Here is a 21,910-nt window from a genome sequence, read left to right as displayed (position 1 = left end):
TCTAGCTGCCTATGACTTTTAGCTCTCCTGGCCGTTTTGATAATGGGGTCTTTACCAAAATTGGCATGGCATAACATGACTGCATGACGAGCATAAGTGACAGGCCCTAACGTGCGTGTCATGCATGTCATGTAAGAACATGACTACATATCACGCTCATGATTCGTTCGCGGCCGTTTCGCTAGCTTCACTATACCAAATTTAGTATTACGTGACGTGAATAGACGATGAAGGTAAATGATAATCATGACATGGGTGTTATGTAAAACATGACTACATGCTACGCTCTTAGTGCGTGGCTGTTTCGCTAGCTTCACATATACCGAATTTGGTGTTACGTGACGTGAATGACGGACGAACACAAATGCCAGGTGCAAACATGATAATCACGACATAGAAGTCATGTGCAGCGTAATTTACATGCCTAGCACTTCTGGTGCTGGTATTGCAAACGTCAGTGGTGCTGTCGTTCGCGACGATAAACAACATACTTGCAGCTTATCACGATACGTGAGTGTGCGTAACATTTCCATTTGCGTTTACTGTGTACTACGTTCTTCCGCCTCGTAACGTTGTGCTGATTTTAAAGGGACATATCATCTTTCCTATTCGTGCTTCGCATATCATCGATTCTCACTCTACGCGGTATCTGCAAATTTTTGGATTCACTGGATGACTCCACAGGAAGCGCCTTTCGTTGCGTCTGCTGCAACCGCTGTCCAACGGCTCGTGGTCGAATAACAGGGTTGGGTAAGTGGCTTTTGTTCCGGATACACTTTAAAGGGCCGCTCACCACCCCTCGTTTGAAGACGACGGGGTGATTTTCTCCTCTCCTTCATACACACGATGCATCCTCCTGGACCCTCAGTTCTTGAATGCACGTTAACAATATCAGCACTAAGCGCTAGAGCCTATCAGGACTTCGCGCTTCTCGGCTGCACGCTGTTATCGCCGCTTGCGCAGTTGTAAACACACAAAAAAATAAAGTTTGATCGGTTGATTGTGCACGATATTTATGTGAGACAAAAAAGAACGGATGGGCTGCTGCATGGCAAAGTAGTGCAGGAGACAAATCACGTGTGATATTTCGCGTATATCAACGAATCGAGAGCATGTACGCTGTTGAAGTCACGGGAACTACTGGCTACGTCACAGTATAGTGCGCCAAGAAGGACGAGAAATATCAGGAAAGACTATTGCGCTCTTTTTTGTATTTTCGCAGCCTGGTGAGGAGCCCTTTAAGGTATGAAGCCAAGTGAAAAAAAATCATTTTTTTTTCTCAAAATGTCGTTTGTGGTTTTTGATTGTGTTAAATGAGCAATTTATTACCCGTCATTTTGCCGTATAAAGCTTCCGTCTACGCCGTCTCTTTCAAAAAATACAAGCTAATATGTTAGACCATCCGCCCCCTAGAAACTTAAAATGCCAGTTTTGTGTGCACCATAAAATTAGCTTGATATGTACTATTTTGTAGGTTATTTAGCCATCATATCAAGTGATAACTGCTGACATGTAATAATGCTATGAAAGCATCGTCAATGCACCATTTTCAATCATGGAAATCATAAACAACACACGACTGATAATGAAGCAGGACGGACGAACGAAGACCTAACCGAAACGTGGGAGGCGAAGCTCGCCCTCGAGGACCTGGAAGAGCAACAACAACTCGTCGCCAGGGCCAAGAGGGCAGTAGAAGCCAGAGGGTCCCTGGACTAAGGAGCCCTCCCACCTCAGGGTGACACCGGGCATTGCTCGGGGCACTGTTTCAAAATAAACGTTTACTTCTCTCTCTCTCTCTCTCTCTCTCTCTCTCTCTCTATCTCTCTCCCTCTCAATAAGGGAACGTGTAAAGTGGTACATGTTTTGTTCGCGCTCAAGGACACGTATGTAAGCCTGTAAACCATCAAATTTATATTCTTGACTATGTGTGACATTTCAATATTTGAAACAGAAGCACATTTGATAATGTCAAGCAAATTCGGATCGGCCCTGGCCCTTACACTGGAAAAGAGTGTCTAACAATTGATCAGCACCGCAGCGCGAAAGCGCCTCGTCGTGGCACTAATGCTACGAAACAAGCTAGAAAAAAATTTAGACTTGCGGCTCGAGAAAAGGCACACAGTAGTAAAATCCACGATAAAAATGGCAACAAGTGTTGATAATTGTAGCCCTCATGATCTTCTTGTGTAAGCGCTAGACCTGTTCTAACTATTTTTGATGATTTTCTCGGAACATGTATTTCGGCTATTTTTCCGCACGTGAACAGTCTCACTATTTTCCTTAAGGACATTTTTCATTAAAACTTGGCACACTTTCTTATTACTCTAGCAGGCGTGCAATGAACCTCAATAAACAAAATCGTGCCACAAGATTTCAAATGGCTGCCACTAGTGCGAGTGCATACTTGTTTGGTTAATTAATTGGTGTGTTTTATTATTTATCAGATCGCATTGGCTTTGGTTCATTGCGCAGGTGAATAGATTATGTCCCTTTCAATGAGCAGAACTTCTAAGAGTGTTCGCGCAAGGCATACTTTTAATGAAATTTTAATCTGCCAAAATAACGTAACATACGACTTGATTTATAATGCTCACATTGGCTTAAAAGGATGCGCTTTCTAATGCAGCATCTAATGATTATTGCTTTTCAAAAAGTTTTCGTCACTTCGCCCCATACCTTAATGGCATGTCAGGTGTTTCTTACTTCAGTACTTGTAAATCGGCTCCTTTCTCATCTGTTGGGAGTGACCTTATTAGTGAAGTTAGTTGTTAAAGTGCTTCGGTTAGCATTACATATAAAATGTTTAGTCGGTTTATCATTGCTCATGATCGATCTATTGCTGGCGACACTCTGGCAGATATTTTTGTCGATATGTCTGCTATCTGTGCTCTTTCTTATAGCCAAGTACTATTGCAGCTGCCTCGTGTTGTCGTGTGCTATCTCCGAGAATTAAGGCAATTATCCTTCTGCAAATAAATATCTCTTTTTTTTTATGTGTGCTAGTGCTCTGCGGTGATTACGGGCTTTCGTGTAGCCATAAATGCGCACGCTTCCAATGCATGGCTGCGGCATTGATATTTTGAACCTGTGTTCTAGAACTCTGTGCCTGATTTCTTTCTGTGTATGTGAATTGAGTTTTGCACCGTAAGATTTTTACGCTATACTCTTGGGGTTTGATACGTGGGGTTTAACGTCCCAAAACCACCACAAGATTATAATAGACACCGTAGAGGAGGACTCCGGAAATTTCGACCACCTGGGGTTCCTTAAAGTGCACCTAAAACTGAGTACACAGGCCTACAGCATTATCGCCTCCATCGAAAATGCAGCCGCCACAGCCGGGATACGATCCCGCCATCTGTGGGTCAGCAGCCGAGTACCTTAGCCACTAGACCACCGCGGTGGGGCGACGCTTGGGGCTTTAGTGGAAATACTTAGTGTGTGTCGCTATTGAATTATGCTTTATGCAACACTTAAACGAACCTGGTTGAATGAGGGTTCAGCGCACCGTAAACAGTGTGTATAGACGGGCATAGATAGCGTGACAGAATTTCACGTATCTTACGACACGATTCCGTCTTTTATTTCAGTCTGTATTCTACGTAGGTCAATGTTAATCATCTATTTTGCTATACCTTAACTACATTTTTCCAGCTTTGCATCGTAGTCGTGCTCATGGTTTAAAAAGCAGCATTCGGTGACATGGATGAAGAGAAAGCTGAGGGCAGTGTCGAAAACGTTTTCATGCAAAGAACAACGTTAATGCACATTCATCGACGTCGTAAAGCACTCGAGAGGCTATTCAAGGCACACACTAATCAACGAGTTTTGCGGAATAATCTTTCTTAAGTTTTGCGAGAATTTTCGTATGCTGTTTCGTCATGGCTCTATTATGATATTTGGCAGATTGCTCTACCAGATGCCCTGTAAATCACTGCACCTCGGGTGTATACGTGACCTGAGCACACTTGTGTATACGCTCGAAGCGCTGGGAAAGTAATCCGGATCTCCAATGAAAATATACAGTGGTCCGTCGTTTTTCGCCTGCTCACACATTACATAAAGGAATTTTGAGTACCCCGCCGCATTCTTACCAGTCCTTGTCCTGCTACCGAAGCTTGTTCTGACGGACACAACCAGTTCTCGTGCACTGCTCACAAACTGCCCGAAGTATCTTTTTTTGTTCTGGAAAAAGAAAAGAAGAATATGTTTTCACCATGTACCCCTGTGATACGTCTGATATATATATATATATATATATATATATATATATATATATATATATATATATATATATATATATATATATATATAAATATGAAAGTAGATGCGCTTTCACATAACAACTGTTTATTGTGCCGACGTTTCGACAGGAACCCTGTCTTTTTCAAGGCCTTGAAAAAGACAGGGTTCCTGTCGAAACGTCGGCACAATAAACAGTTGTTATGTGAAAGCGCATCTACTTTCATATTTATAACCTTGCGGCAACCGAAGTTATTCTTCTGTATATATATATATATATATATATATATATATATATATATATATATATTAGGTGAACTAAAGTGCATTCATATAAACCTATATACTCGCTTCTGTAGACATTGGTTTAAAAATATGAATTTTATTACTCTATACAGACTTTCTATACTACAATAGATGGGAAATTTTTCGTGGACCAGTTTATAAAAGCTAGTGTGGCTACTTATATATAGACGGTTTATAGACGAGTCTGGAATACAGCTATAGGCTGTCAATTAGTTTAATCGGCATATGTCTACAAACTCTGTAAGGACTATAGGTAACAATATTTTGTAAGGGCTGTGGCACTCCTGGGTCAAGTTAACATAACTTGTGCGTATGCTCGCAAAGAAATCAGACGGTCACCGTCTCGTTGAAATGTACGAAGCAAAAAGTTTATGAAAAAAAAAAGTTCTGTTGGGACCACTACCTCGTCATCAGCGCAATTTTCTAAAAGCGCTAAACAGGTTTTAATGCTTGACAGAACTCGATAATAGCCCCGCCGCGGTGGTCTAGTGGCTAAGGTACTCGGCTACTGACTCGCAGGTCGCGGGATCGAATCCCGGCTGCGGCGGCTGCATTTCCGATGGAGGCGGAAATGTTGTAGGCCCGTGTGCTCAGATTTGCGCGCACGTTAAAGAACCCCAGGTGGTCGAAATTTCCGGAGCCCTCCACTACGGCGTCTCTCATAGTCATATGGTGGTTTTGGGATGTTAAACCCCATATATCCATCAGAACTCGATAATATACTATAAGGTATTCATGAACTTCCAAGATTTTGCTTCATCGTCTCCTTCCTGATCATAATCAGCACCTTCCCTCTCCTTTTTTTTCTGACCCCCTCCCTTTCCTAACACTGAGTAGCTGGCCAAAAGTAGATTCAGGCTGACCTCTCAGCTTTTCTGTCACAATAAACCTTTGTCTCCAACGTTAGATGGATGCAAGGGGTACATCCCGTCTTTCGGCGTTGTAATACATACTGTTTGGATTTAACGTACCAAAACTACTATGTGAGGATTCGCTCCCTGGATTTCGTGCCGACCGGTTGTGCCCCCGCGATCTCCGACAACAGCGCAGCTTTGGCCGAGAGGGCTCGCCCTATAGCCATCTCCTGACGCCGACAAGAGCTCTCGCCGAGTGGGGCCCCGTCCTCGGACTCCTGCGACCGTGTCCATATTTCCTATCTTCTCCTTACTTCCGGATGTCGCTGCCCCTGCGCCATGCTCTCTCCTTCCCCCTCTCTCTATATGTGTACCTTTTAATCCTATCCTTTTAGTCCCTCCTTACCCCCAACCCTCGTGAGCTACAGTTGAGGTGTCTTCCCCCTGAGAGACAGTTACTTGGCTCACTTTTGTCTTCTTTTCATTTAATAATCACCTCCCCCCGCTATGTGAGGATGAGGCAGGGGTGAGGTAGATCTTTTTTTTTGGGGGGGGGGGGAGGGGGAGGAAGGTAGCACCTTCCACCTTGGTGTGAAGTGGGGTCTGTGGAGACTAATGTGGTCGATTGTCATTTCGTGCTCTTCATGTCATGAAAAATAAAGAAACAAGAAAGGTGGGGGGAGGCACTGTCTTGATGCGATAATTCTTGGCTACGCCATTGTTACGAGAAACGCCGTATTGGGAGGCTCCATAAATTTCGACCTCCTGGGGTCCTTTAAAGTGTACGTAAATCTAAGTGTACGAGCCTCTGGCATTTTCGTAGCCATCGAAAATGCAGTGCCGTGGGCTGAATTTTTCAGAGTTATGGAAACCGAGAAGGGCGCTTGACAAGCGATGTCTACAGTACTTATAATCAATCATAAAAATGCCTATGGTTAGAAGCATGAAACTGAGGTGATGCTGTTCCTCAGGAATTATGTGTGTGTTTTTTTTCGTATCCCATTGGTGTTATTTAATGTACCATCTCCACAGCCGGTTATATGTCATGAAGCTCTCAATTGGAAGTGTCTGTCCAACAATAAGCCCATTGGAACTTCGAAAATATATGGGACATAGCGTGACGCAGCGAGCTAAGCTGTATATAACACTGTTAACGACGATGGAAAACCGTAGACTGAGGAAGAGTGGGCGACCACATTTAAAATACCGCCTCCTCATAAACAACAGGTAGTAACTTTATTGTTTGGCTGCTCTAGATTACGTTCCTTTGGATGTCATGCATCTTACATCTTCCCGACATCCCATGAGACTCACACCGTCCTCTACAACCGTAAAAACTCGTCACGTAGGGTGTAAATTACGATCACCATCAAACTCTTAAAAAAAAAAATGAAACATATTTGAATACTCCTCCATCATTCTAACGTTCTGAATGTTTTTTTTTCCTTAGTTGTACAACGTGCGTCAATCGGTAGTACTACGAAACTGGTCCAATTTCATGGACGTCTGACTCATGTTAACTTTTCGAACATATTATTTACATTATCTTGGTTAATTTACTCGATTCTATTGCCAGCTTCTCTTCTTAGAGCGCAGCTCTTCGATGTGTTGAGCGTTGCCCCTTGTTGCCCTATGTATATAGTCGTGGATGTAGGCCCTACCGCGTCTATCTCACGCGCCCCGAGCCACACCAACGCTCTACTTTCCTTTGCCGAGGCCAGCTTGGTTGAAAATTTTAAAGAAAAAAAAAACAATAAATAAATGAACCGAACGAGCGCAGCCAAAGATCTGGCAACGCGGCTTTCTGCTATTCCTCGGGCCGGCTGCATTGCTCTGAAACCTATGGCGGCCGAAGCAACTAATATAAAGCAAATAAAAATTGTATAACGAAGTACTTTCCTAAGGCGTTATAAAAACTACAAATAAAAATTAGTCTGTAATTGTATGTGCACAGTACCATATATGCAGTTCTGAAATGTTTCGTCTCAGTATATCGCGGGATGAAACACGCATACAACTGCGGTCACGCTTTTATCTTACGCAATACGCTTTCACTTCTTTACGTGGGCATTTTTTTTTGTGCTTGACTGCCAATTCACAGGTTGTTGTTGAGCATTTTTATTCCTTTATCTAAGCCATTACATGCATTGTTTTTTTTTTTACTGTTCGAGTTATGATTTCATCTCTGCATTTGAGTAAACCGTATACACGTGTTGCAGTTCGGTTTATTTGATAATCATGTGTTCTTTGTCTTGTGCCCTAGGTGTTTCACATTGGCTCAATTTAAGGTCCTAATTGTTTCTAATAGTCGTGAATCATCTGCTGGTAAGCTACACTGATCCTCGATCTACTTTCCTTCTGATGCTTCGCACGATGTGACTGATACGCTGTAGTGGACGGATTTGGAAATTTCTACCACCTGGTGTTCTATAACGCGCACCTAAATATACGGACCTTTAGCACTTCGCTTCCAACGAAATGCGGTCGCCGCGGCTTGGATTGGATCCCGGCACCTTCGCGTCAGCAATTGAGCACCATAGACACTAGGCCGCCGTTCTGTCTGTCTGTCTGTCTGTCTATCTATCTATCTATCTATCTATCTATCTATCTATCTATCTATCTATCTATCTATCTATCTATCTATCTATCTATCTATCTATCTGCCTGTCTATCTGTCTGTCTGTGTGTCTGTGTGTCTGTCTGTCTGTGTGTCTGTCTGTCTGTCTGTCTGTGTGTCTGTCTGTCTGTCTGTCTGTGTGTCTGTCTGTGTGTCTGTCTGTCTGTGTGTCTGTCTGTCTGTGTGTCTGTCTGTGTGTCTGTCTGTGTCTCTGTCTGTCTGTCTCTGTCTGTCTGTCTCTGTCTGTGTGTCTCTGTCTGTCTGTCTCTGTCTGTGTGTCTCTGTCTGTCTCTGTCTGTGTGTCTCTGTCTGTCTCTGTCTGTGTGTCTCTGTCTGTCTCTGTCTGTCTGTCTCTGTCTGTCTCTGTCTGTGTGTCTCTGTCTGTCTCTGTCTGTGTGTCTCTGTCTGTCTCTGTCTGTCTCTGTCTGTGTGTCTCTGTCTGTCTCTGTCTGTCTGTCTCTGTCTGTCTGTCTGTCTGTGTGTCTCTGTCTGTCTGTCTGTCTGTCTGTGTGTCTCTGTCTGTCTGTCTGTCTGTGTGTCTCTGTCTGTCTGTCTGTCTCTGTCTGTCTGTCTGTGTCTGTCTGTCTGAAGATGAAGATGATTGCATAATTTACTGCAAGGTAGCTGGCAATTACTGCAATAATTTACTGTAAAGATGACATTAGTAAACGTCATCAATTGTGCGTTTCTCACACAGTACTAACATTCCCACGCAGTTATCTTGACGTTCCGTCTCTTGACTCGTCGTTCAACTGTCGTTTTTTTTCTGTCTTACGCAACCGGTATTGCAACCATTATGCGATGTTACGCAACCGTTGAAGCTATAGCCGTTCGCTGGAATCGCGGGAACCTTCACGCTCCTTGTCAGTCTGTGCGGATCAATGATGTGTTCATCGAGATTTGGGTTACATGCTGAGTGTCTCCATAGCCTGGATACTGCGAGCTGACTTGTGTCGGCTTCCTCCCCTTTTCCTTTACGTGGCATCAGCAATACAGGTCCGTGTACTGTACCCCTGCGATTACCCGGCAGTCGATGTCCACGTGAGGAGAGAACATAACTTTTGAATGCTTAATACATGCTATTTTTGCTTACATTTGTTCTGTAATGATTGTATTTCCTTAAAGTCGGCTGTTAATTTACTTTTTCAACGTTCCCCTCTGCTCAAATAATCGGTTCAACGAAATGGGTTGCTGTACAAAAGCGCTGCCATGTTCGTACTTGTCTGTCTGTATATGTGACCCTCCCTTACAGTGGGCTGCCATAAGCGTAAAACCACATCGTACGACATCGTAACCAAGTAAAGGGAATGTATCCTATCTTAATAGCGCTTTTGCAGCTTTGACGACAAGCTTCAACAGGTGTCGTGTGGGCCCGTAGCGTATATCATTGCTTCGCAGCCTTGCTCGCCTTTTGTTTTATAAACAGTGGCGCTGTGGTTTGTTCTGCTGTGTCTGTCTTCTTTTACCTCGCCATCACATTGTTGCTGTATTTCGTGTATACGCGCTTCTTTCGCCGTGTCACGCGGTTGCGACGTTTCCGCAACGTCTGCCTGTTTATGTTTGGAGGCAGCCAGCCGCGGGTGTTGAGTTGCGAGCATGTAGTGTTGTGTGACTGTTACATCCGACGCAGCGCGTTTGGTTTTCTCAGGAGACACGCTTATTGCGTTGCTCCCGCCGAGTGTTTTTTTTTAACGTGTATTTCACTGTCGCCATCTTTCCATCAACCCCGAAATGTCGTTAGAAGTCCCAGTCTTTCAGTGATGGCATTTGGACGAGCAATCATTAATGAGAATAAATGCGAGTATTTTCCTCGGTGCAAGTACATGTGCGTTTTTTTTTTTGCTTTTCTACGCAGATAAGTGATCTCGTTTTCCTCCGTACCGTTTTGTATACACGGGTTTTTGTAGGAAGATTAGCGTGATGGGTCCCTCGCCTACACCGTGGCTGTGTTAACCAGCAAAAATTACCGCGGACAGTAAATATTTATGCGAAAATATATAAAGTGGTCACCCACCAATTGTGATAGCGGCTTACGTATTTTCCTCGCGCATGCCTGCACACGACAGATACCCTCGTAAATATAGAAACTGGGCAGACGCAAAAAGAGAGGAAGGGTTAACTAAAGGCGGCTACCCCGCAAAGTGTGAGGGTGCGGGGGTAAGAGGAAAGAAATGAACAGACAATCACGAACAAGTTAAGCGAGTCCACGTATTTATGTATTAGTCGAAAATAATTGCAAATACGAAGTACTTACGACTCAATGTGCATCTCCGATTTTCATTTTGTGGCTTTTTATGGGAGCGTACTTTTTAGTTCACGTTTTTATTTTTCACTATCTATTGACTTTAATGTACTTAATAAATGAAACCTCTTCGTTATATATTTCGTTTCGCGCATGCGTACAGAACCGGTTCGAGTTTTATTTTTGCTGCTTTTGGTGGAGGAAGGAGGAGGTGTATAGCTGTAGCTATAGAGACAGTTCTGTGAGCAGTGGCAGCGCCGGCAGGTTGGTGATTTTTCTTCTGTCATTAGCACACCAGCAGGGCTAAAGCGCGTGTTGTGATCCTCCAGGCGCTATTATCATTAGCTTTTTATGTACATGTGTTCAACCCGACGCGAACAGCGCCATGCAGAGATAACGAAGCTTATGAAAGGCTGCTTGCAAGCCTGATGCATAGGCGTCGGCAAATCACGTAGATTCTTCCTTCCTCCATAAATGAGTGATTAGGTAAGCTTGTTTGCTTCGTACGTCGGGTGCAGATACCCTCAGACGCAGATGAAACGCTCTTTACATAAACAGCGCAACTCTACGCAGCAACAACGCCGTCACAAGAGAAAGGATCAGGCAAACTCGCGCCTTATAACGCTTGCCCGTGCGTGCGTGTTTTACGGCTGGGATGCCGCAATTAGCCTTTAAACGCAATATCGAGAGAAAAAACATTTTCTCGCGAAGACAATTTTGGTTTGGTCACAAGGACTCGGTAACATCTTTTATATGTTGTCGAAAAGGCCTACATGCGTTTATTTCTTTTTTTTTACATTTAGTTATGTTTCATTGTTTATTACTACATTATTTCATTTGCTTGATTAGTTCGCTGCATACACCAAATTTATGGGACTTAATTGCCTTAAACCCGCGTCTTCTTGGGATCTGCTGCAAAGTTCGCACGTTTGTTGGGGACCCCGAGAAGCAGCACTGGTGTTGCCAGACTTCGGCCAGGCGTCGATAATTCTGTGATAAAACGTGTTCTCTCTCTCGAAAGCCGCATTTCGTTGTTGCGCACAATGGCTGAGTAAACATGGCATAGGCAACGTTTGTATGCGCGTACGCAGTGGTATTCTGCGGGGTTCGGTTTCCAAGTGCGCTCAAGTACCGGTCTTCCTCGCCTCGCCAGCATTCGTCTGGCATAGTTTATGCTCTGTTTCTCTCTCTCTCGGTTCTTTCACCTTCGCCGTGACGTGCTAGTGATGCAAACCAAGAGCGCGTGCGAGCGAATAAGGGGCGAGAGGAGACGGGTGTCCATATACGTCCACAAAGATGAGCGTCGTTGCGGCGCGCACTTGTGCCCAGAGCTGGGGGAGGAGGAGATCTCCCACTTTCATCAGCGCCCGCGTGACGCGCTGTGTTGCGCCGCGGAGTCCCATCCGGGGCGCGATATGGGCCGCGTGCATGTGTGCATGTTTATGCGCCGTGGCTCTGTTCGCGGTGGTATACGGCTGCACGGCCCTTATCGTAAAATCCTCGGAGAGCGTCTTAAAGCGAACCCTGAGCCGTTGCGGTTTCCGCTAATGTATACAATGCATAAACTCGCCACCAGGGCGGCGTGGCTGCGTGTTGTCTGAATTGTGGACCCGGGCTTCTGCCCTGGGAACTGATAAGATCGACTCAGTTTATGGATACTGGTCCGGAGAGCTGAGAGGAACGTCAGAGGGGAAGAAAGAAAGGAGAACCCAGGAGGGGGAATCTGCCCAAGGGAGGTCCGCCATGCGGCGGGGGATTTTTATGCCTGACGTGTTTTGTTTCCGGCGCTGCTTTTTATGCCGCCGGCGGCAGCTTGGCGAAGGCGAGAGCGTACAAGTGTCCTCTGCGGGCTTTCTTGCCGAGCCTCTGTGGCCGTCTGAGAGGCTGTGTACCGCAGACGCGTTCGCCGTCGTTACCACGTGTGTACGCGTTCGACAGTGGCTGTCAATCTTTTTTTTTTTTTTCGGCGCCAAACGTCGCCTCTCATTTGGCAAAGACACGGGCGCAGTCGATAGCTAAAACAAAGCTGAATATTCTCCAGTTTCAGCACTGGGTGTTCAGAAAAGTTACGATGCGCTTCGACACAGCCTTGCTCTTCCACTTGTGGCCTTTGCTGATCGAAGTAGACAAAGAGGCACTGAGGTCGATGGTTGTCGAAACCTTTGTTTCTGAGAACAGCAGCGGTCGCTAGGCGAAAAGCGCTATCGAAGTCGTTGAGTGTATTGATAAGTTTCCGAGAAATCGGATTGTATGTAGCAGTGCGTTATATCAATTGTGTCAAAGTATGAAAAGTAACATCAGAATAGCAATACAGTTCATGCTCTGTTGACCGCCGCTCAGGGGCCAACTTCCATAGAGGAGGGATGACCTTAATACTTGGTTCGTTCAATGTAGTAAAATGGTGTTGTCATTGAGATAAACAGTTTAGGACGGCAACCCCTAATGTAAGGAGCTTTGCACGGAGATCAAAAAAGACGTTTTAAAATTTTACTTCATGTATACGGTTGGGAGTGTACGTACGTAATAATTGTTAGGGTTTAACGTCCCGAAACCACTATATGATGAAGCAGATGTACCCATCGAAACACGCTTCATAATGGGGGGAAATGTGGGTGGCTGTTTTTTTTTTTTTTTGTCCCTGGGTCGACAAACATATAGTCATCCTCGATGAACATCTCCGCCTTACACGTGGGTTCCTTATAAGTATCTCTAATAAGAGGTCGCAGACAGTGCGCCTGGGTTACATGTATTTGCCTTCTATGTGCCTTTTATGGCTCATATTCCGATGAAGGCCCTTATTTAATTGGTTTTCGTATTAAGCCGCATTTTTTTTTCTTGTTTTGTGGTGTGACCAGCGCATTACCGTGTCATGGCGTGCCGGTTTTGTGTGCTTAATGTGCTGCCTTCTTCGAAACTACGCATTGTGAGACTCACTGGCTCTTATTTAGTTTTTTAACGCTATCGGTAACGTTAAAGAGCCTATGTCGCACAAAATCATGTTTCGGCGTTGATTGATATGTGGGATTTAACGTCCGAAAACCACCATATGATTATGAGAGACGCCGTAGTGGAGGACCCCGGAAATTTCGACCACCTGGGGTTCTTTAACGTGCACCCAAATATGAGCACACGGGCCTACAACATTTTCGCCTCCATCGAAAATGCAGCCGCTGCAGCCGGGATTCGATCCCGTGACCAGCGGGTCAGAAGTCGAGTACCTTAGCCGCTAGATGACCGCGGCGGGCAGGTTTTGGCGCTGACAGCGTTTTCCGTGAGCGCAAAATATTGATCGATGCAGAGAATAGAAATCGGGACTCCAGCCGTAATCGAGCCCAAGTATTCTGCATGCCAGTCGAAGGCGAAATCCTTGGATGTCTCATAGGCGGCGTCAACTCGAATGATGGAAAAAATCATCATCATGTGCTGACATCGCCATGCTACGTCATCGTGACGTAATGATCGCAAATTTTTCTAAATCACATGATGACGTCAGCATGTAGCGTCGTCGCTTGGTGGGCCGATCACGGAGGCACTGCTAAACTACGTGAATTGCAGAAAGCTTCCCATGTCTCTGGTCCCGGAGGTAGGGGAAGACCATCTTGGGTGCGGAACGCTTTCTAGAGCGATGAACGCAATCGACTGAGAAGAAAATGGAGAGGATGGCTTCTGCCTTCTAGTCGTCTTGTGGAAATACACATGGAAGCGTCTGGCTTTTTCTACGACAGAGCCATGTCTGTGCCTGAAACTTCTTTGGAAAAGCATCCTGTGGAGGTGACATGTTGGGCGTGGAGTCACTATAACAGATGGGATATTGCGTGGCAGAAGCGTGAGATTGCACCAGGCGCGTCACACCGTCTGAATTGCGATACCAGTGAATGGTTGAAAGCCGCCCACCCATTAGAAATAGTCCAGCTATAATCTATCAATCAATCAAAAAATCAATCAATTAATCAAATATTTAACGTGCCCTAAAACAACAATCTGGTCTTTTTTTTTATTTTCGTGTGCAGGCGCACACGAAAATAAAACGATACAAATAAACAATACAGACACTCTTCAGAAAAATCAAATTAAAGGACTGAAAACACGTAGACAAACAAAAGTAAGTGCAAAATTGGGAAGAATGAAAAGACTACACTAGAGTCATGGAATAGGAGTGAAAAATAAAGGGGAATATACACAACTATGTAAAAACTTGCTAAGGTCATTACGTAAAAACCTTCCTAAAATACGCAAAAAGGAAAGAATCTGTGCATTGTGGAAAACTGTGTTAAGACAACACAGGGCGGGGTTTTATAAAAACCATGACAGTGGACTGTGAAAAATATCAAGCTCATGAAAGTTAACATTATGTAGGCTTTTTACTCTGTAAACCATAGAGTGTTGAAATACGTTGGCAGTACATGGAATTGTCTATTCTCTCTGGTTAACTTACGTGGAATTGGAATGTTTACACAACTGAGAAGTAAATGGCAGGATGTGCATCAACGAGATTGTAAGAAAATAACAGGTCAGCGCGGTTTCGTCAGCAGTGAAGTGATGGCAGTGGTAATAATCTGGCAGTGTTAGAGTGAGATCCAGAGTGATTTCTAGCCGAACGATGGCTGTAAATGCTTATGAATTTTTCTGGACTCACTCAGTGGCGCCACTGCCAGATTTAGCGATGCATTTCCAAATCACAGATCCATATTCAATTTGTGGGAGGCTGTAGGTCAACTGAAATCTCGAGGGATTCTGCAAACGCAGCCGAGAGAATGATGGCCATGCATGGCAGCACATTTGGTGTGAACAGAAAAATTTAGCAGGCTATAAAAAAGAACACCTAGATCACTGGATTCATAAACCTTACATAACGACATGGTATTGACAGAGTATTGAAATAACAAGATGGATGTTTTGCGAGATATACTCAAATAATAATAATAACAATAACAATAACAATAATAATAATAATAATAATTCACATCATCAACAAAGTTTAAAGATACGTAGGTGCGCGTATTACCTTGGAGACGCGTAGCGGGTACATCTCTGTATATTTCACGAAATGATTATTTGTGGGTACTTTGCAACTGTATTTGGTGTAGACACTTCGCAGAGATTTCACAGTGGTCAATGTCACATGGCGGAGACGTTCACTCATTGCATAGTTGAATTATCTATCTAGTAGCAAAGCATGACACATGAATTAGAACGCCACACAAACAGGGGGGGGGGGGGGGGTTGAGAGATTTTCTTCCTCATCATTAACAAACTAGGCCAGCCGCCTGTAATAAAATCTGGCTATCAAACGACGCACTACGATACGTTTCTACCTTTTGAGCCAGGTGTTGTGGAAAGGGTCCCTCTATTGTGGGGAAAGGTGTATGTTGGACAGAGAGAAGTTTTATCAACGTAAGGCAGGAACAGCACCGACTCTCGCTCTCCTCTTCAAGCGCCACGTCATACCGTTTGGCCAATAATTACTCTACCGTGCGGTTGCAGTCGAGGTTTATTGACACTGCTGTCCCTCCATAACAACGGAGTGACATTTAGCAACCACGAGACAAAGCCTTCCATATTTCCACATTAAAAGACGAACGCGTAAGCCAGGCATCTAAAACCCTTGAACCTTAATAATTCGACGTATCAACACCTGCGTAGGTGTCGTTTTCATTTCTCTGTTTCCCCCATGTCGCATCCCTCCTTTTTTTTTTTTTTGGCGCGGTTGTTAAAAATTTTGTGAAATATTTTGCGTGGCCGATACAGGCTTCATATAAAAAGGATTTTCAGTAGAGTTCAGTTAAGAGTACAGGGCGTGACGTCTTCTCTTTTCTCGTGTATTTGTTTTATAGAGCTGGCTTACTATAATTACGGACCTAAACGAAGTAGCCCACCTATACGTTATCCTGATGGCGCTATTGCCTTCCAGTACGTAATCTTAAAGGCGAAACTTAAGCGTTATAAGTTATTTTTTTACTTTGATTTGGGCACTTTACGAACGACAAAACATCAAACTCTGCACCAAGCGCCGTCCTTCTGGCAAAACTTCTACATGTTTACATTCTTTCCTCTCGTATATTGTATTTTATGACAAAACCAAGCACTCCCGTCCGCCGATTAAACCGTGCCATTTTTTAAATACCAATCACTCACAAAACTTTTCTCACTTTCACCGAAATCTGCTGTGATGAATGAAAAATAAATAATAAAAGGTTTAGCAGCAATGCAGAAAAGTAGATATTGCACTAGCGCACATTAGGGCGTTTAATGTCGTTATCGAAATACAAACACTTTTGTATTTCGGAATAAACTTCTATGAGAGCGCTAGCGTGGTTCAATATCGCGCGCATCGTATTTCGACGTTTCCGCCAATGTTAAATGAATTACTCGAAAATTTGCTTTGCGGGAATGAAGAAGTAGTTGTGGAAGCTGAGTATAGGACTCAACATTATCGACCTCTTTGCGCGGCTCCGATGCCTGCACTGCTTTCATGACTCGTGACCTCGCCGTTCCGTGGTGTTTAGTGATTTTGGTCTCCTTCTTAGTTCTATGAGACCCTCGTGCAGCCCCCATCCCATAAATAAAGCTCCTTATCTAATCTCAACTTTTTTTCGAAATTTCTATCGCAATTCTTTTAAAACTCACTGCGGGCAGTAACTTAAGAACCGAGACATGAAGCATCGGAGAATTTGGACTAGTGAAGTTAGCCGACCGGTAGCTGCAGTCAACGAAGGTAGGATGTTATGTGGGAGCGCCGCTAATAAGGGAATCGACTGTAAAGGTTTTCAGTGCTCTTCTTTTTTTTTTTTTCGCCTTTCCCGCTACTGTGCAGTCCTGACAGTTAGCTATGTATAACTTTGCAATTATTCAATTCTCGCGGTTGGTATTCGCTGTGAGCTCCGTCGCGGCACGCTTTAGATGGTACACGCTTGCGCCTACAGTTTTTTTGCAGAGTAGCACTAAACTGTTGCCTTTGTTCTTTTTTTGGGGGAAACACAGCTTTTATTTTTTACTCGCTGCCCTGGCTCGATTGATTGGACGCAATGAACTCCCGAAGACGGTCTGTCGAAACAGCTCGCGCCAAACGTGTTTATGGCCGCCCGGGATCACTTGAATGAGGGACGAACTCTCCCTGAGCCGATGACCGGAGCCCCGTGCCCGCCGCGGCGTTCATTTCAGGCCCCCAGTCTACAACCACGCGTCCCTTGTTAGCATGCGCGTACAATCTCATCGCCGACCGGTCGATAGTTTTGCCGCTCGCAACTTCGGGCTTGTATCTGAACTCTGCCCCACATTGTGTTTTCGTCGTGTTGAACGTGCACACGTGCAGTGTTTTCTGTCATGAAGCTAACTTTGTAACTGTTTCGAGGCAGCACTGCTGACACTGCAATATATGTTTGCCTTCTGTTTTGCCGAATACAGTGACTTGAAAAAAAAATTATGAGCGCTACTAATGTCTTCCGGGCCACCAGTATTAATTTGAATTTCATCAGATACAAACTATACAGATTCAAATTTCGAATACAAATTTAATACACTTTGATATTTTATTGGCAGTTTGTTCGGGCACAGCCGCGGTTAGTGTTGACTTTCGGGTGTGTGAACCGTTCGTTTTCGTTTAAGCAAAAATTTAACAAATATATTGGGAACCAAGAGCAATAGGTGTGTGTGTGTGTGTGTGTGTGTGTGTGTGTGTGTGTGTGTGTGTGTGTGTGTGTGTGTGTGTGTGTGTGTGTGTGTGTGCCTGTGTGTGTGTGTGTGTGTGTGTGCGTGTGTGTGTGTGTGTGTGTGTGAGAGAGAGAGAGAGAGAGAGAGAGAGAGAGAGTGAGTGAGTGAGTGTGTCCTCCAAATAAGGGGGACGGAAAGAGGGAGACAAAGTGACACAGCTCGCATAGCTCTATGTTTCTTATATTACGCTCGCATTAAAACTTCAATTGTAGGCAATTAGTCTTTTCAATTATCTTTGGTCTTCGTCATTGGCTCGCACATTGCCCAGCAGTGGTCCGCATTCGTCATTCGGTAGGTAAAATATGATAGCAATTGATATTAATCGACTCAATATAATCCTTTGAAAATCTTGTACTTGCGTTGGCTTGTCCGAAGGGCAAAGCATATTGCTGGGGCCCGCGGCAATATGCTGGGGCTCGCTTTACGTAATAATAAAGTTAGGGTCTATACCCATCCTCTCTCTCTGTTGGAGGTTATGGTAACGTACTGCGCACAAATTTTTAAATGGATGCGCTACTCTTCTCTATCTTTCCCGTTATAAAGCAGATTCTGTTCTGCTCCAGGACGCAAGCCCAAACGCAAGTGAATGATGCTATATTGTTTCTGTTATTGTAGCTTTGGGAAATGAAAAATTACAAACTGACCATATAGTTTTCGATAAGGGCTATAGCTAGCATTGCGAATGTCGACTTATAGCGGCTGCCTTGTATGTTCTTCAGGCGTCTGTTGCTACTTTTCTTGCAAAATGGTCACTCCCCGCCCCTGTATTTCTTTTTCTTCCAGAGTCAGCCGTGGCTGGCTGTTCTACGCGTAGCCGCCTGCTGATCTGCCTTGCTTTCGGATAGCTCCGGAAGGAAATTTCATCATGGTGAGTTGCGGCGTGCATAGCCTCCCGCTCTAAGCGGACAGTCGCGATATTTCTGGGCCGGGTAAAGCAACGTCTGTGTATCGCGTGTGTGTGTTTGTGCTGTTCGGGCGCATTAGCACAGCTGCGGCCGTGCGCCCGGACTGACGGGGCAGCTTCTGCGCATTTGTACCTGTAGAAAAGGTGGATCTCATTAGGCGACCGAAACGCGCCGCGCAATGGCCTCGCTCAGACTTTCCGGGAAAGCCTGCAGACGGTAAATCGGGGCTCGTGAGACCGCGGTCGCCGGCGTACCCGTTTGTTATACAATTGCACACTGGAAGAACTCCACGGCTTGTTCGATGTGTGTACGTTTTCTGCACATGGTCGACGCTGTTCGCCAGTTTTTCTTTCCTTATTTTGGGTGCCTCTGCAGTGGTGTGCGTGGCGCGGACACAGCCTCGCGTTCGTATGCTTGTCGTTTTTCTCTAATTACATGCATATATAATTGCTTCAACTCGTCGTGAGCTCTTGAGGAGGATTCTTTGTTTTCCTACTTCATTCTGTCGACTTATAGCAGCCAGATATGTTCATTTAACAGAGAGAGAAAGAGAGAAGCAAGGAAAGGCAGAGAGGTTAATTAGAAGTTCGTTCGGTTTGCTACCCTCCACTGAGGAAAAGGTAAAGGGGCGAACACAGAGAAAAGAAAAAATAAGGCATGGACAGAATCACAAGCGCACTTGGGGTAGCTCAGATCTGTTGTTTTTATTGTTTTGGCGTTTTATTTGCCTTGTGCACTCTCGAAGCACATGTTCGAGGTGCTAGAATCTTGTCTACAGAAAATTATCTGGGGTGCAGTTGTTTAAAAAAAAAAAAACATCCGGATCTGGCATCGTTGAGCGTCATAGCGAGCGCAGCTGCACAAGACTTGTTCGATTGCCTCCTCGGAGTACAAGAAGCTCGAAGCTTGATTAGCCGAGGCTTTTTTTTTTCTCATCGCAACTGTACCCTCGTACCACTCTTTCTAACAAATATTTAAAGAAACAAAACTGGCACTGCTCTGAGATGATGTTGTTTAACGTCCGTATAAGACTTAGTATACTGAAATGTATGGCAATGAAGTGCGACATTATTTCGCAGGCAAGTAGTGAGTGAGGTGAGTCAGGTCAGTAAGTGAAAGAAAAAAATTGTTCGCGCGCGTGTGTGTGTGTGTATGTGTGTGTGTGTGTGTGTGTGTGTGTGTGTGTGAGAGAGAGAGAGAGAGAGTGAGTGAGTCATCATAACATACCTGCGTAATTTTGGTGCGTTTTCGTTCGCTCTATAGAGAAGGCAGCTGCAAGTTTAGCGGCGATTCAGCAGTGGCATCCGCCGCCCTAGCGGGAAAAGATTAAAACTTTTTTGCTTTGTGTTCATGGCAAACGTGCTTTTTTTCTCTCGTTTGGCTGCCGCTGCCTGGTCATCACGGAAAGGAGACACGCATTACCGTTTTGTCGTGGGTAATCGTTGCAAAGTGAAAAAAAAAAAAACGCGAAGAGGCATGATTCTTCAGTTAAATATTACCGGTCCACAAGGAAGTGGTACGAGGAGTAGATGCAGAAACCTTGAACTACAACAGTTTACAGCAGTCGTTTGTGTTAACTGCCATTATAGAAAATTGCAGTGACCGCGCCAATTTGCCGTGTTTTCCATTCGACGTAGGTTTATGGTGGCCGGTCGATCGTATAGCTCCACATTTCGAGAGTGTTCATATGCCGACCGAGCCTTCTTTGAATATGTGAAAACAGCAGGTCCATAATATCTCGATTCGGTTTTCCCCGTGGCCTGCTCCTTGGTTTCACAGCTGAGAGCAAGCCACATGCGCTACTCGGTGTCATATGTTTCATTTGTCTCAGAAAAGTAAAGGAGAGGAAATCGTTGTTGTTGTGGCGACCGTGCGGCAGCGTATAGTTGTCTCAATCACAATGGCTGGTTCTGGACACTGTCGTCGCTGATGTCAACCTTACTGGCATATCTCTTTGGCGATGATGTATTGTGCTGGTTTACTCATGCGTGGCTTACATTTAAGTATGAGTCAAATGTAGGGCACAGTTTAGTGAAATGTAGGGCACGCTTTAGTTTCGTTTTTATCGAGGCCAGTTTGCTTTAACAGAATGCGTTTGCTTTGATAATAAACAGTTTGCTTTGACTATTAAAAGGTCGTCATTCTGCATGGTCCCGTTTGTCATGTGCCCTAAATAACTTGAATAACACTTCTTTGTGTTAGAAACAGTGATAGTAAAACGTGTTTGATGTTTTGCTTTCGTTCGTGGTACTTTTTTCTCTCCGAGTTTGTTTTTTGTTTCCCCCCCTCCCTCTCTCTCTCTTGTACACTGTCCGCCGTACACCATCACGCAACCACTTGACGTGGCGTGAGTTATACGACCATGTGTGGTGCAGGCCGTGATACACTGCTCCGCCGACGGGGAAGCCCGTTTGATGAACATGTCGTAAAGCCTACGGAGAGCTATCACTTTCATATTTTCATTTTTTTTCTCTTGCTTTTTTCTTGTCCTACTGTTTGCTCTTCTCTGTTTTGTTTCCTCTCGGACATTTGGACCTGATCCCCTTTGACCGCAGTGTAAGCACTGCCGGAGGGCCTCGTCCGCGCCGCTCTTCGCGGTGCTACTAACTCTCTGTATGGTTTGCTGGCAATCAACTTTATGTTGACCTGCATCTCGTCGTTCACTGCAGTGCATGGAGAGGGATTCAGCTTGTGTCGGCAGTGGAGGGGATGATAATAAATTGGAATATTTGCCGCGCTGAGCCAAGAGACGCAGACTGTCTAGTGGAAACAAATGACAATATGCCTTCTTTTCTTGCTGTTTCAAACTCGTGCATTTCACTTTGCAGATACAATCTGACTGTCAGAAATGGTTCTTGTTTCCTGTCAGCGAATTACGAGAAGGAGAAAGAAAGAGAGAGAGAAAAAAAAAGGGGGGGGGGATGTCGTCACGCTATGTTTCGTTTCACACATAAGGTGCGACGCTGTGGAAGTTATGCAAGGCGTTCGCTAAGCAAAATGTGTTACTCCGCGCATCTCGTGCTTGGATTTT

General features: G+C 44.7%; 1 protein-coding gene across 2 annotated transcripts in view; it reads left to right on the top strand.

Annotated features, from left to right (window-relative positions):
* The window catches only part of zfh2 (Zn finger homeodomain 2), a 390,896-nt gene that overhangs the window by 227,906 nt on the left and 141,080 nt on the right, over nt 1-21,910 (top strand). For both annotated transcript variants that reach the window (XM_075877275.1, XM_037427400.2), the window contains one exon: nt 18,758-18,842. The gene's annotated coding sequence lies outside the window, so the exon portion shown is untranslated. The remainder of the gene's footprint in view (nt 1-18,757; nt 18,843-21,910) is intronic.

Source organism: Rhipicephalus microplus, chromosome X, assembly GCF_043290135.1.
Source record: "Rhipicephalus microplus isolate Deutch F79 chromosome X, USDA_Rmic, whole genome shotgun sequence".
NCBI classification, from domain to species: Eukaryota; Metazoa; Arthropoda; class Arachnida; order Ixodida; family Ixodidae; genus Rhipicephalus; species Rhipicephalus microplus.
Note: the sequence above shows the minus strand (reverse complement) of the source record. Positions and strands in the feature narration are given on the sequence as shown.